Here is a 15,123-nt window from a genome sequence, read left to right as displayed (position 1 = left end):
ATTGAACGTTTAACTATTCGCATTTGGGCTAAAACAGAAACAGAGTATTGTTCAAAGCAATTTATACATGTAAATGTTATGTGAGTGCCGTTTTATTTCAATGGAACTTTTATTCCTTGTAAGACGGTTCATCTTTGGAGCCAGTGTGGTCGGTTTGTTGTTTAAACAGTTTTAGTCCTTATTGCTTTAACTGAGATGCCTGACAAAGGCCTATCTTTCTCATCAATTAAAATCCATGCCTCTGCCATTTCGTCTCATTACAATACATTGCCACCAATGTTTTCTCATCCTTTACTAAAGCAGTATCTTAGAGGAGCCAAAAATTTAAGATCTCCTAGAAGATCACCATTGCCTGCATGGGACCTCAGTTATGTGTTGGAAAAGCTCACCCTGCCTCCATTTGAACCAGCTGCTACCGCTGATATAAAGTTCTTATCATGGAAAACGGCTCTGCTACTAGCAATTACATCAGCAAGAAGAGTTTCAGAGCTACAGGCCCTCATGGCTGTAGAGCCTTTTATCATATTTTACCCAGACAGGGTATCTCTGAGGACAAATCCTACTTTTATGCCTAAGGTGGTTTCCAGTGTGGCTCTTAACCAAGCAATTCATCTGCCAACCTTTTATCCAAATCCGCAGAACAAGGGGGAGAGAATTCTGCATTCTTTGGACGTACACAGACAGCTAAGATTCTACTTAAGCAGGACTAAAGCTCTAAGAAAAACTGAGCAATTACTAGTGACATATGCTGTAGGATCAGAAGGCAAGGCTATTTCAAAGCAGACAATTTCAAAGTGGATAAGCCACTGCATCTGTTTCTGCTACTTACACCATGGTAAACCTGTGCCCAAGGGCATTAGGTCTCATTCCACCAGAGCTGCAGCTACTTCAGCAGCCTTTCTAAGGGGAGTAACAACCAAAGACATTTTAGAGGCTGCTACTTGGAGTTCTGTTCACACCTTTGCAAAGCATTATCATTTGCCTCTCTACTCTAAATCCAGGGCAGGCGTTGCCGCTGCAGTTCTGCAGGGCCTTATAGCCACTCCTAATGCTGTTTAGCTCCATCCTCCCCAACCTTAGCTTTGGGATTCTACCCAAATGTAATGACTGCAACAGTGAAACATGAAGAACATAGTACAGTTGTGTACACTTACCATAAATGTAGATATTCGAGTGTATTCACTGTTGCAGTCCAGGTTACCCGCCCGCCATCCCCCTTTCATTCTGGAGTTTATCTTTCCTTCTCTATCTTCTACAACCTATGTGGTGTGTTTGCTTGTAGATGAAGGTAAAGTTTATATTGATGCATGTATATTTATTTAACATTTGTTTACCAGGATAGTCCGACTGGACAACTAGTGTCCATTTTCAGCGGAGTCCTGGGGAGAAAAGCTCCACAAAGTTACAGAGTAATAAGTAATAAATGATAAAAATACATGATAAAAAATAGAAGGTTACATATTTATGGTCATAGCACAACTTAGGATAAGTTGTAGAAGGGTTAACAGTTAAAAACAATACATGGTATTAGTACAGAAATGTAATCACAGTTGGTTTGTAAAGTAAGCGTAAGTACAGTATATGAACATTTGGTTTCATAGTAAGTACATATTTACAATATTTACAATATATACAATTAACATAGGTAGTGCACAGTGTCAGAAAAACAGTATATGTCAGGACACCAGGGAATAGGGATAGGGTTCAGGGTTGATCACTGCAGTTACATATATGGTTGTCATAAAGATGTGATTTAAGGAGGTTTTTTAATGTGGATGTGTGGTTTTGTAACCTGAGTTCAGGGGGCAAGGGTATTCCATGTTTTTGCAGCCTCATGAGGGAATAGGGATTCCTCAGAGCTGTTATTACATGGAATAACTTCTATCAGGGCTTTGTTACTGGATCTTAGTTCCCTGTTGGAATTGTAGAAGTTTAGAAGGCCGATTAGGGCAGGGGTTTTATCAGGATGGTATAGTACTTGATGTGCTAGGTTGAGCTGGTGGTAACATAGTAAGTCTGGAAGTTCTAGCCAGTGTAGTTTATGTAGGGATTGGCAGTGGTGAGAGCTTGACTTGGCATTGGTGGCAAACCTAGCTATTTTGTTGTAGCATGTGGAAAGTTTGTTCAAGTCAGTTTTATTTAGATTTGTTAGCACTGGGGATGCACAGAGTAATGTTGATAAGCGATAAGTTCTGGCTATGGTGGTTTTGGACTTGGAGATTAGGAATCTTTTTGCAAAGATAGGGGCATCCTAGCTTTTTGTGGACTGTGGAGACAATTAGAGATATATGTTTATTATATTTAGTTGATGGAAATTTGTAAGACCTAGCAGTTTGGCCTCTTGAGATTGGGGTGATGAGGGTCTTGTTAGCTGAGAGTATGGGGAAGGTGAGGACGTTTGTCTTAGTTGGGTGGAATAGCATTAGTTGTGTTTTTTTGGGTTTAATATCAGTTGGGAATTGTTTAGCCGGCTTTATATCTCTGTAAAGGATTCCTGGGCCTTGCTTTGTAAAAGATGAATGTTGGGTACAGAGCAGATTAGGGTTGTGTCATCCACATACTGGACTATATCAGCTTCTGTGGCTGCTAAGTGTAGTTGGTTCGTAAAGATGGTAAAGAGAAGGGGGCCAAGGATCGATCCTTGAGGTACGCCACATGACAGGGAGTGGTGGGGGTAGGGAGTTGAACCATTGGACAGACTGAGAGCAGTAGTTTAGATAACTACTGAACCATTACAGGGTGGAGTTGTCGAGGTCGAGTTTGGAGAGGTAGAATAGGAATTTATTGTGAAACTGTATCAAAGGCTTTGGATAAGTCTAGAAAGGTGGCGGAGACAAGTTTCTCTTGGTTCCTGTATGAGTTTATGGTGTTGGTAAAGTTAATTAGGGCAGTGGTGGTGCTATGGTCTGGTTGGAATCTGTGTTGAGTTTTTGATAGTAGGTTGTTGGAGAGTAGATGGGTGAGGAATTGATAATTGATGCACCTTTCTAGAATCTTTGATAGGGGTGACAGGATTGCTATGGGTTGGTAGTAAGATAGGTCAGTGGAGGGGTCACCCTTGTGAAGGGTGATGATATATGAGGTTTTCCACAAGGATGGGATGCTGTGTTCAGTAATGGATCTGTTTATTAGTAGCAAGATGGGGTAAGCAATGGCCCTGGATGCTAGTTGGCGGTATTTGTCAGAAAGTTTGTCTGCAGCGAGAGTGGTTGGTTTGAGTTTTGTTAGGAGTTTTTGGATGGTTGAGATTGGTACTGGTTTGAGTGAAAAGGGGGTAGTATTTGATTGAGCTTTGGGGGGGTTGTGTGAGGGTGGTAGGATTTACATCATTTATGAATTTCTGTATGGACAAGGTAAAATAATTGAAGTTGGAGGCTACGTCGAGGTTTGTGCCTTCTATATTTGGTGGTGGAGTGGTGGTTTTTCCGGGCTGGAGGATGTTGTTCACTGCAGCCCAGAATTTCTGTGGGTTGTTACTGTATTTGTTGTAAGGAAATATAGTGATTTTGTTTGTCTATCTTAATCTGTTTTTTTGCTTATTTCTAAATTCGGAAAAGGTTTGTCTAGTTGTGGGAGATTTGTGCTGTTGCCAGGTTTTCCACGCTTTAACCCTATTTTTTAGTAAGGCTTTTGTGGTTTTCTGTAGCCAGGGGGCAGGGTTACTGCGTATCCGAATTGTTTTGATTGTGGCTAGTTGGTTTAGGATCGTTAGGAAAGTTGAGTTAAAGATTCTACTGCCTTGTCCAGAAGGAGGGTTTTGATGGGAGTCCAATTACAAGATTTTAGGGCTTCTGTGAATTGATCTGAGGGGAAGTTTTTGGGGGAGCGGGTTTATAGCAGTGAGGGTGGGTTGGTATATTTAAGTTTGTGTCCAAGGATGAAGGTTGGATTGTGATTACTGAGAGAATTGGGCAGTATTCCACATTGGTAGGCAGTGTTGGCCTGGTTAGTAAGGATCCAGTCTAATATAGATTCCCTTTTGGTGGTCTTATCTATATGTGTGGGTGATTGAATGAGTTGTATGAAGTTATATAGGTTAATGTGGCTGGTGTGTGTTGGAGAGTGACTAGAGTTCCAGTCTATGTTGACATTGCCTAGGACTACGGTTTCTTGGGGGAGGGAGTAGGAAGCCCAGTGAAGTATCAATTCTAGGGTGTTTATGTTGTCACCTGGTAGTATGTAGATACTGAGTAAGTTAAGATGTTTGTGCTGGTTTGGGCGAAGTTTGGCAACTACAGTCTCAACATTTTTGAAGTTTGGGGATTCTTTTTGTAGGAGTTGGAGCTTTAAGTTAGATTTGTAAAGTAGGGCAATACCTCCAACCTCTTTTGTGTGCTCTGTCTACCCTTAGAATCTTACAGCTGGGTGGGGTTATAGAGTTGTCTTTATACATATATTATATACATATATTTTTGCTACCTTTTTGGGGGCACCTGACATCGGGGGCAAGAAAAACTAAAGAAAATGGCATCTGCTGCATGTTTTATACCCCTGCCGACCTGACATCATGGAAGAGGAGACAGCAACCGACGCAGGACCCAAGACTTTGGAATTCAGGCCGACTGAGGGCAACCTGGCAGCTTATTACCCAAATGTAATTACTGCAACAGTGAATACACTCGAATATCTACATTTATGGTAAGTGTACACAACTGTACTTTTTGCATAATGTGCCTGATTTCACTTGTATTTTCTCTGCCATGTCTGTCTTGTACCTCTGAACTGTCTCCGGATTTCAAATTTTATTTTCTATTTTATTTATTTATTTATTTTTTAAACCGGATAAAACTTGAAAGCCATAGTATGTATTAGTAGAAGAGCAGTGGGTATGCTGGTTGGGCTGGGCTGACCAATCAGCATGCACATTTTTGATTGTTAATGACCTTTTATTGTATAATATGTTTTACTGCACATATAATATGATCAGTTTGTTTTCCTTTCAGCAATGCAAGATTGCTGTATTATATTTCCTATATCCAGCATTTATCTGGTTAACATAGATAACCCCAGATACATTGCAGTTAACAAAAAGTACTTTTTATTTAAATATCACTAGCACAAACTGTAGTCACTGATGAGGACCCCCATCTCACATTTAAAGTACCTCTGCACAGAGCTCCTTTACAATGTAACATGCAGCTTACTTTGACATTTATTGTACACATTTTATTAAGCACAGAATCTTACATCTTCAGTCTTATCATTGTCTGTACATTGATGACAAAGTGAGAATTATGCTTTAGAGTCTCCCAACCACTTTACCTAGTCAACAAATACCCAGGCTTTTTTTTTAGGCAATTCTTGCAGAAGGAAAGTTCTCAATTCTTGCAGAAGGACAGTTCTCATGTCCAAAGTGCTTCCATTTATTTCCTACTTAGACACTGTTGCTGGTTTACTTCATCATCTCAACCACTCAACACTGCTTTCTGGTTCAAGTCCAAGGTACTCCATATTTTTCTATTCTGCTCCTGGGTTTTTCAGTGTTCACTCAGTTATTTACCTTTGCAACAATGGAAAACGTATCCCTTACAAGTTCTCTGGGTTCTTCTGTGATCGAAAGAATGTGAAGCAAGTTTCCCTTTAGCTTGTTGGCCCACTCTTTGCCAAGTAAACTTTATTTCCTCCTTAGCCTGTTATACATCCAAAATGTCTTTAATCCTCCAGGAACAGATATTCTAAAAACGTGGATAAAGCATCTTGAAATCTCATCTGCGTGTAGACATCCCTATTGCTGGTATAAAGTCAACTGTTTTATATATGTTATATAGTGAGTAATAATTTTCTACAAACACTCTGTGGTCCTCAATTGTTATTTTCCTGTTGTGCCACGTTTTTGTTAGGAACAACTCTCTTCATGCTGGTATGACTGCATCTTTATTGATATAGGTCTTGGGCTGATGTACTTCGTGTTTCACTGTTGCAGTCATTACATTTGGGTTATCTGCTTGCAGTAGCCCTCGGTAGGCTTGATTAACAAAGTCTTGGGTCCTGCGTCAGTTGCTGTCCCTTCTTCCATGACGTCAAGTCATCAGGGGTATAAAACATGCAGCCGACACCATTACATCAGTCTTTCTTGCTGTGCGGTGCCTGAAGCAGAAGCAGTTTGCAAGTGTCAGTCGGCCGACTCCTGAAATTTTCGTTTTAGAGTTTCAGAACCGAAGTCTTCAACTAAAGCTAAGTACCCCATTGGGGAAACTTTTTCTTGCTCCTTACCTATATCAGTAAAAGTTAATAATTGCAACCTTGGCCGTTAGGGCTTTAAATTGTCAGTTTCATATGTTAAAGTATCAACAACATGTTATTGGATTGCATAAACAGAAAATGATGTTGCTTCCTGACTGTGCTGAAAGTGAAGAATTACAGGATTTAATGCATTCTAATGAACAGGTTGGAAAACATACTTTGCAATGTGGATTTGATTCATTAGTGGCCTCTTGCAGGGCTGCTGTTATTGGGTCTGTGCTCAGAAGGCATGTTTGGCTTAAGGAGCAATCTTTGCCTGATCATGTTAAAGCTAAATTGTTGGATGCTCCCTTAAATCAGGACCGCCTGTTTGGCAACAAGGCTGAAGAAGTTCTTAAAAAGATGGAAGATAAAGCTATGCAAACTGTTAAAGATTTCTTACAAGTTTAGCCTCCTAGGTTTAGTAGGCACTGGCCCTCTAAAAATTGGTCCTTTCCAGCCTCTTCCAGGTGTTCTCAAGCCAAACCCAGACACAGCAGAAACCCCAGGTTTCAGTCCCAAGGGACACACAAGCCTAAGCAGTGGGGGGTTTCTGCAACCAAATCTGGGAGTAGTAAGACTCCCCCCTATGGAAAACTGTCTCAATTACTTGCTTTTAAAACTTCCAAGCACTTCCCAACTGAATGCTCCTTTAGGCGGAAAGTTTGGTCTGAGGCCAAAAACTGGGAACTCATTACCCTGGACAAATAGGTTTTAAATATGGTGTCCCAAGGATACAGATTTCACTTCCACACGTTACCAACACCAAGTGGGTGGCCAGATCTACCCCAAAATCAGAGGGCAGAGGCCCAAAATCAAGTACTGTCTCTCTTGAACATGGGGGCTATTCCGTTGGTACCAGAAGAGAAAAAGGGACAAGGTTTCTATTCGAGACTTTTCCTGGTACCCAGAAAAGGCAATACATGGTGTCCTATCCTGGACCTTTCTACTCTAAACACCTTTCTGGTGATTCCAAATTTCAAAATGCTGACTCTTCAGCTGCTTCCTATGCTAAGAAAAGATGCATGGTTGGCAACAATTAGACTTAAAAGAAGCATACCTGCACATCCCTATCAGGGAGTCTTGCAGAAGATACCTTCACTTCAAAGCAGGCTACATGCACTATCAGTTCTCTGCACTGCCCTTTGGCTTATCTACTGCACCCAGGGTATTCACAAAGTGCCTAGCTCCAGTCATTGCATTTTGCAGGCAAAGAAATATTCAAATATACCCTCAGTCAGAAAGCTGGGGCATCCTTTTGAATCATCTGGCCTTTGCTCAAAGGGTACTGACTTGTCTGGGATTCACCATAAACTAAAAGAAGTCTCACCTGGTACCCTGTCAACAAATTATATTCCTGGGAGCAAGCTTGAATACAACTTCCTAGATGGCTTCCCTCACGCCAGAGAAAAGGATTCATTTGACAACCTACTTCAAACAAGTGGCCACAAAAACCCAGCTATCTGCAAGGTAAATACTGCAAGCCTTGGGGTTCATGGCCTCCTGCATTCTTCTAATTCCATATGCAAGGCTGCATATGAGGAAACTACAATGGTATCTCAAAAGCCTATGGTGTCAACATTCACAGGATCTAGAAGCAAGGATTCCTGTCATACCTTGCCTATCCCTAGAGTTCCTTTGGTGGGCAGAGGCCTGCCACCAAAACAGGGGACTACCATTCACATTACCCCCTGCCGCCCAAATCTTAACAGACGCATCAGACTATGCATGGGGGGGTTCACCTGGCAGGGAAGTGCATTTAGGGCAAATGGAACCCAAGTCAAATGCACCTACACATAAACCAAAAGGAAATGTTAGCTGTACAGAATGCTCTGACAGCGTTCAATGGCCACATTCTTCCAGGACAACTAATGGTAAAGACAGACAACACCACTGTCATGTGGTACATAAACAAGCAGGGGGGGTAGACATTCTTACCCCCTGTGCAGACTAGCCATGGCATTGTGGAACACAGCCTTGAGCTACCAAGTGAATCTACAAGCTCAATTTCTGCCAGGAAAACTAAATACACTGGCAGACAGACTAAGCAGAAACCTCATGGACCCACACGAGTGGAAACTGGAACCAAGGATTTTCAACATGTTGACAAGCAAATGGGGGAGCCCAGATATAGACCTGTTTGCCTCCCCCCAGAACCATCAACTGGACAAATTTTGCACAAGGATTCCCCACAAGCTAACTTGGAAAGCGGATGCCCTATTCTTCAGCTGGAAAAAACTGTCAGGTTATGCCTTTCCTCCTCTGCCTCTGCTCCCCAAGGTACTACTAAAGATCAAATAGGACAAGCTAAGGACTATTTTAATTGCACTAGACTGGCCTCGCCAACACTAGTACCCACTCTTGAGCAGTGTGTCATGCTTGGCGCCATGGCACCTGCCTCAGACTCCTTCCTTGTTGTCTCAGCAGGAGAACCAGATTCTGCACCCTCAGCTGCAAACCCTGAACCTAGCAGCCTGGCTAATTAACTAATCTCTCCTTTACCATCCCTCAGTAAATCTGTGATGGATATCATTTTAGAGGCAAGGAGGCCTAGTACTAGAAAATCTTATGCTGCAAAATGGAAAAGATTTTGTGCCTGGAACCATTCTTAAGGAATGAGTGCAGCAGTGCCCAATTTACCTCAGATACTACAATACTTGACTGAGATGCTTCATAAGGGCCTGTCCTTTTCCTCCAGCAAAATTCATGCCTCAGCCATTTCAGCTCATTATAGCACAAAGCCTCTCCTCTTCTCTCACCCACTGCTCAAGCAGCTCCTCAGAGGGGCCAAAAATGTAAGGCCACCCAGAAGAGCTCCAACTCCAGCCGGGGATCTTAACTTTGTCTTGGAGAAACTCACTCTTCCTCCTTTTGAGCCAGCTGCTACTGCAGATTTAAAATTTATTTCCTGGAAAACAGCTTTCCTTCTAGCAATCACTTCTGCAAGAAGGGTATCTGAATTACAGGCCCTTATGGCGGTGGAACCTTTCATCATCTTTCATGCAGACAGGGTGACCCTCAGAACCAATCCCTTCTTCATGCCCAAGGTGGTATCCAGTGTAGCTCTTAATCAGTCCATTCATTTGCCTACCTTCTTTCCTAACCCAAAGAACAAAGAGAAACTGATACTGCACTCTTTAGATGTGCACAGACAGCTTATATTCTACTTGGACAGGACTAAACCTCAAAGGGAATCTGAACAACTGCTGGTGGCATTTGCTGCAGGGACAGAGGGGAAAGCTGTTTCAAAATGAACCATTTCAAAATGGATAGGCCACTGCATTCATTTCTGCTATAAGCACCATGGAAAACCTATCCCACAGGGCATCAGACCCCATTCAAACAGGGCTGCATCTACCTCTACAGCCTTTCTCAGGGGTGCCCCTACTAGGGACATCCTATAAGCTGCTACCTGGAGTTCTGTACATACTTTAACCAAGCATTATCATTTGCCAATTTTCTCTAAATCCAGTGCTGGTTTTGCCACTGCAGTCTTGCAGGGCCTTATAGCTGGTCCTAATTCTATTTAAATTCCTCCTCCCAACCTTAGCTTTGGGAATCTACCCAAATGTAATGACTGCAACAGTGAAACACAAAGAACATAGTACAGTTGTGTACACTTACCATAAATGTAGATGTTCGAGTGTATTCACTGTTGCAGTCCTGGTTACCCTCCCTCCAGCCCCCTTTCTTCTTTTGGCTATACCTCTACTCTCACTTGTTATGCTCAAAAAGCTTTTTGGTGTATTTGCTTTTTTGTTGGAGGTATATCCTTGTATTTATAGATTGCTTCCTGTTGGGGGGCACCTGACATCTGGGGCAAGAAAAACTGATGTAATGGCGTCTGCTGCATGTTTTATACCCCTGACGACCTGACTTCATGGAAGAAGGGACAGCAACCGTCGCAGGACCCAAGACTTTGTTAATTAGGCCGACTGAGGGCTGCTGCAAGCAGATAACCCAAATGTAATAAGAAACACAATTCTAGCACTACACCAGCAATGCTTTATTTAAAAAGCGATCTGGTACCTCGGCAATTCGCATTCATAGATCACAATTGCTTCTAGCTTAAAGCAAGTATATATGCACACACAAATTAATTCACAGCTGTTCTCAATTAATTCATCAAGAAACATTTAAAGCAATAAATGCGTATAATGAATATTTAAAGTTTGATAAATACAATTTTATGAAAAACAAAAACAAGATAATGAATGCATGAATAAATACATAAATTAAATAGCCAATTCCTGATTTAGACCAAAGGGCTTCAAAGTTTTGTATTTTAAAATCATTCTAGTTTCTAATTCAAGTAATTTAACCACAGAATCACCCCCTCTAGACAGGAAGGGTTTTCCTAATACACAAAATTTCAAACTACTATTGGAACCATCATGTGAATCATGAAATGTTGTGCAACAGGACTAACTTCATTAAAATTTCGAATATCTTTGAGGTGTTCAAGAACACGAATCCTCACCATACATTTGGTCTGTCCAATATACCAAACATTGGAACATGAACACCCCCAAAATATAGACCACCCCCGTAGATCTACAATTAAAATGATACTTAGGAATAAACATTTTTCCATTAATGTTATCTAAATTTATGACCCTATTACAAATACTGCAGTGGCCACATGAAAAGGTTCCTGGATGCAAACTGTTTATGTTCCCCCCAACAAAATTAAAACTTAATAATTCTTTTAAGTTTTTTCCTCTTTTAAAGGAGAATATAATATTATCAAGGAACAGATGACCTACCATTTCATCTTCACACACTATATGCCAATATTTTCTCACGATCTGAATTGGCTCCCTAGAAAATGGAGAAAATTTAGTGACATAAAAAAGTTTCCTATCATCATCATCAATGTCACTTGTTTGATGCATCCTACCCCCAAATCTTTTATTCCCAGATAAGATTTGTGGACCAACATCATCATTTCCAAGTATTTTATTTTTACATGTTAATAGCTGACCTTCATCATAGCCTCTTTCCCTCAGCCTAAACAAAACCTTGTCCAATTCCTTAATTTTTTCACTTTCATCACTAATGTGATCATAAATTCTTTTAAATTCACCGTAAGGTAAATAATTTAACAAATGTTCCGGAGGCATACTAGTAGCATGTAAGAACATGTTAACTGAAGTAGGTTTTCTAAAAGGCCTATAACCCCATCATCCTTATATAGAGTTATACCCAAAAAATTAATTTGTTCTCTATTGAGTTCATGAGAAAAAGTGAGACCATGTTCATTATTATTAAGATGATCAAAAAATTAAAAAAAAAATCATTAACATCACTCTTACAAATGAAAATAAGGTCATCAATGAAACGTTTATATAATAAAACATTATTTCTAAAAAATGCAGTGGGATAAATACATTTCTTTCAAAAAATCCCATGTATATAACTGCATATGAGCGCGTAAAAGCAGCCCCCATAGCCATACCTTTTAACTGCAAAAAAAATGCATTATTAAATGAAAAATAATTGAGTCAAACAAAATTCAAGTAAATTAATCAAAAAGGTGGTCCTAGGCCCTTCACCCAACATATCAAAAATAGGTTCCAAACCCCATCTAAGATTGATATTCGTATATAATGATTTAATATCAGTCGTGACCCAGTAGTAATCATTTTGTCATTGAATTCCAGACATTTAATTTATTAGGTCCTGTGTATTAGAAATGTGTGCTACAACCTTCTTTTCCAAAGGGGATGACTATGCACTTTTTGGCATTTAGCTTGAGGCCATGGTTTTGACATCAGGTATCTGTCTTAGTGAGACCCTTTTGGATGATGTTTGTGTCAGCCGAAGATCACTTATAGCCCCTAGTTTGCAGTCGTCTGCGGACTTGGTCAGCCATAGTCCTCCTGTGCTTGCCTGTACCTCTGAGAAGTATATGCCAAACAGGAGGGATCCTAGGACTGAGCCCTGCGGAATGCCACTTTAACCAGTTTAGAGTCAGACCTAGCTCCCGCAACTCTTACCATGTGGGTTCTGTCCATGAGCCAGTCGGTAACCCATCTCGTGATGTAGGGTTTATGTTCAGGCAGGTGAGCTTGTCTATAATACCTGAGTGGGGAATGGTGTCGAAGGCCTTTGCGAGGTCTAGGTAGGCTGTGTGGACCACCTTTCCCTCATCTATAGCCTTGGTAACTGTCTCAAAGAAGTCCACCAGGTTTAGGAGACATGATCTGCCCTTAAAGCCCAACTTGGTAGGGTCCAGTGTTTGGAGGTTTCCTATGTCTCTGTTAATAAGATCCATGATGATGCGCTCCATAGCTTTGCAGATCAAGCTAGTCAGGCTTATTGGGCAGTAGTTCCCAGTATCCGTTGTGGCTCCACCTTTGTGGAGCGGAATAACCGTTGCTGTGTCCCACTCTGTGGGCACGTAGCTTGTGGAGAGGCTGAGTTTAAACAGTGTGTTTAGGTGAGGGGTTAGTTCATCTTTGAGGTTGTGTAGGGCGGAGCCTGGGGAACCATCCGGTCCCATTGATGCTGTGTTTTTGGCTTCGGAGAGGGCTGTTTTAACATGGGTGTCTGTGATTTCAGGGACACTATATTCTTCTGGTATAGTTATGGGCCCTTTTGGAGGTGAGAGGGGGTGAAGTTTGCACTGAACCTGTCTGCCAGGATATTGGCTGTATTGGTCGGTTTAGTGTATTTTGTGCCATTCTGCACTAACTCTGAGCAGATCTGAGAATTGCCACTTAGATTCTTGACGTAGCTAAAGAATGCCTTGTGATTATCTTTGGAGTCCATGGCAATTTTTCTTTCAAAGCTAGCCTTGGAAGATTTTATGAAGGAATGTAGTTTCTTGCTGATACTGATCAGGGATGTCTTCCTTTCGTGGGATTTTACTCTCTTCTGTACTTGTTTCCTCCTTCTATTGTATAGTTTGTTTATGGCAGGGGTCCACCAGACTGGTTTCCTTTTCTTGGAGGAGTGAGTCTTGGTTTTGTTTGGAATAGCACGATCCATGCATTCTTGTAGGTGCCCGTAGAGTGCATTAGTAAAGGATTTTGCAGCTTGGACAGTGTTATCCTTTAGCATGGGAGCTTTGAAACTTCCTGCCTCGGTCTCAAGTAATGTGAAGTTTGCTTTTGAAAAGTTTTTCACTGTGGTTTCTTTGACCGGGGGTGGTGTCGGAATGTGGATATCCAGAGTGATTCGTTTATGGTCAGATCTAGTGAGGGGTTGACCTCCAGCGTGGAACACCAGTCGCCCATGTTGGTGATGACCAAATCCACTATGTTGTCACCTCTGGTGGGGGTGTTGACCAGTTGATCCAGGGCGTTTGAGTTTATAAATTCTAGGAAATGTTGGGCAAGGGAGTTTGTACTCTAGTAGTTCTCCCAGTTAATGTTTGGGTAATTGAAATTACCCAATATCATGGTGTTTGGTAGGACCTTTATGTTTCCCAGTGTTTCCAGGAATGCGGAGTGTGGGTCCTGGGACATGGTGGGTGATCTGTAGCAAGCTATAATTTGAATTGCAGTTTTGCCCATTGTTAGTTGCATGTGGATGATCTTTGAAGCATCGTGCTGTGCCACTAACCTGGAGGTGTGGGTATCCTTGATGAATATGGATACTCCCCCGCCTTTTGTATTTCGGTCTGGGTTTTGTGGCCGAAATGTATGGTATGAGTTATAGCATGGTAGTGCTGGGGTGCTCTCTGGAGCCTTAAACCAGGTTTCTGTTACTGGACATATATCGGTTTTCCCCATACTGAAGAGCGCCTCTAGTGCTGGCGTTTTGAGGGTTAGACTTCTGACATTGAGTAGCATTACCCTCAGTTTTTTGTTACTTGTGCTATTTACGGCGGTGGGTTTGTCTTTTGAGCCTTGCCTAAAAAGGCATTATGGGGGTGGCAAGAGCATTGGCCAGTATTCGAAAGCCTACTGTTGTAATCCGACCTGGCATAATCTATATAAGTTGTGGCCAAAGCAGAAAAGCCTCAGGAGTTAGTATAAAAAATGAGTTAACTTGTAGTATTTACAGTCCAGTTGACAGGTGTGTGTCTTCAAGAGAATATGTAGCATGCAGTAATCAATTTAAAAGTTAAGTAAACCGAACTAGCACGAATACAAGAATAATACTGGAAGGTGTACAGGGCTTGGAATGAGAAGCAAGAACTTGCACAGTGCAATGGAAAGTTGTAGAAGGGTATAAAACACATTTGCAGGGCGGTTTAGTAAAACAAGTTTGTTTAGATAATTGGTGTGCAAGATAGTAAGTTAAAAGCAGTAGAGAGATTACTAGCAAGCACATGCTAAAGTCAAGAAAATATTATAAATCAAATCATCATCTGGTCAAGTTATTTTAGTGTGTAATTAAAAACAAATCAGATGCCTTGATCTGAAACTCTGCATGTTTAAGACAAAAGCAGTCAGACACCTGAGTCTTCTTGAAGTGAAATAAGGGGGCGATCATTTCATTGAAATGCCTACAGTCTGCTTTTCTTTACAGTTTTTATGCAGGCCATAAAGGAGTATCTCATAACATGCATACATACATGTTAAGTTCCAGAATAAACAGAAGTAAACTTGCTAAATTCCCTGTTTTGTAAAACATGTACAATACTGCTAAAGAAGGGGTTAGAGTGGAATATGCAGAGAGATGCAAATTTTTAAGAGTCAGCTGAAGTGTCATCTGTACAGAGTCTGCATGTCTTCCCTGTCCACATGAGTTTTTCACCAGGTGGTCTAATTTCTTCCCATATTCTAAAGATGGCGCCACAGGTGAAATGACAGTCTTCCAGAGTTCCTGTAGATGTGTGCTGTTTTTTTGAGAGAAGTTTTGTGTGTGTATTGTGAGGGACTTGGTGCCAAGTCTGGGATATGTTTACCTGCACTGCACCTTTTGAGCACTAGAAAGGATTGTGGCTCC

At 41.3% G+C, this 15,123-nt stretch overlaps 1 protein-coding gene across 1 annotated transcript in view; it reads left to right on the top strand.

Annotated features, from left to right (window-relative positions):
- HERC2 (HECT and RLD domain containing E3 ubiquitin protein ligase 2) overlaps positions 1 to 15,123 on the top strand; it is a gene marked incomplete in the record, with an annotated part of 3,551,743 nt that overhangs the window by 1,115,634 nt on the left and 2,420,986 nt on the right.

The sequence above is a fragment of the Protopterus annectens genome, chromosome 5.part0 (genome assembly GCF_019279795.1).
Source record: "Protopterus annectens isolate FY-2018-M chromosome 5.part0, PAN1.0, whole genome shotgun sequence".
Classification (NCBI taxonomy): domain Eukaryota; kingdom Metazoa; phylum Chordata; order Ceratodontiformes; family Protopteridae; genus Protopterus; species Protopterus annectens.
The sequence above is the reverse complement of the archived record's forward strand: the minus strand, read 5'-3'. Positions and strand labels throughout refer to the sequence as shown.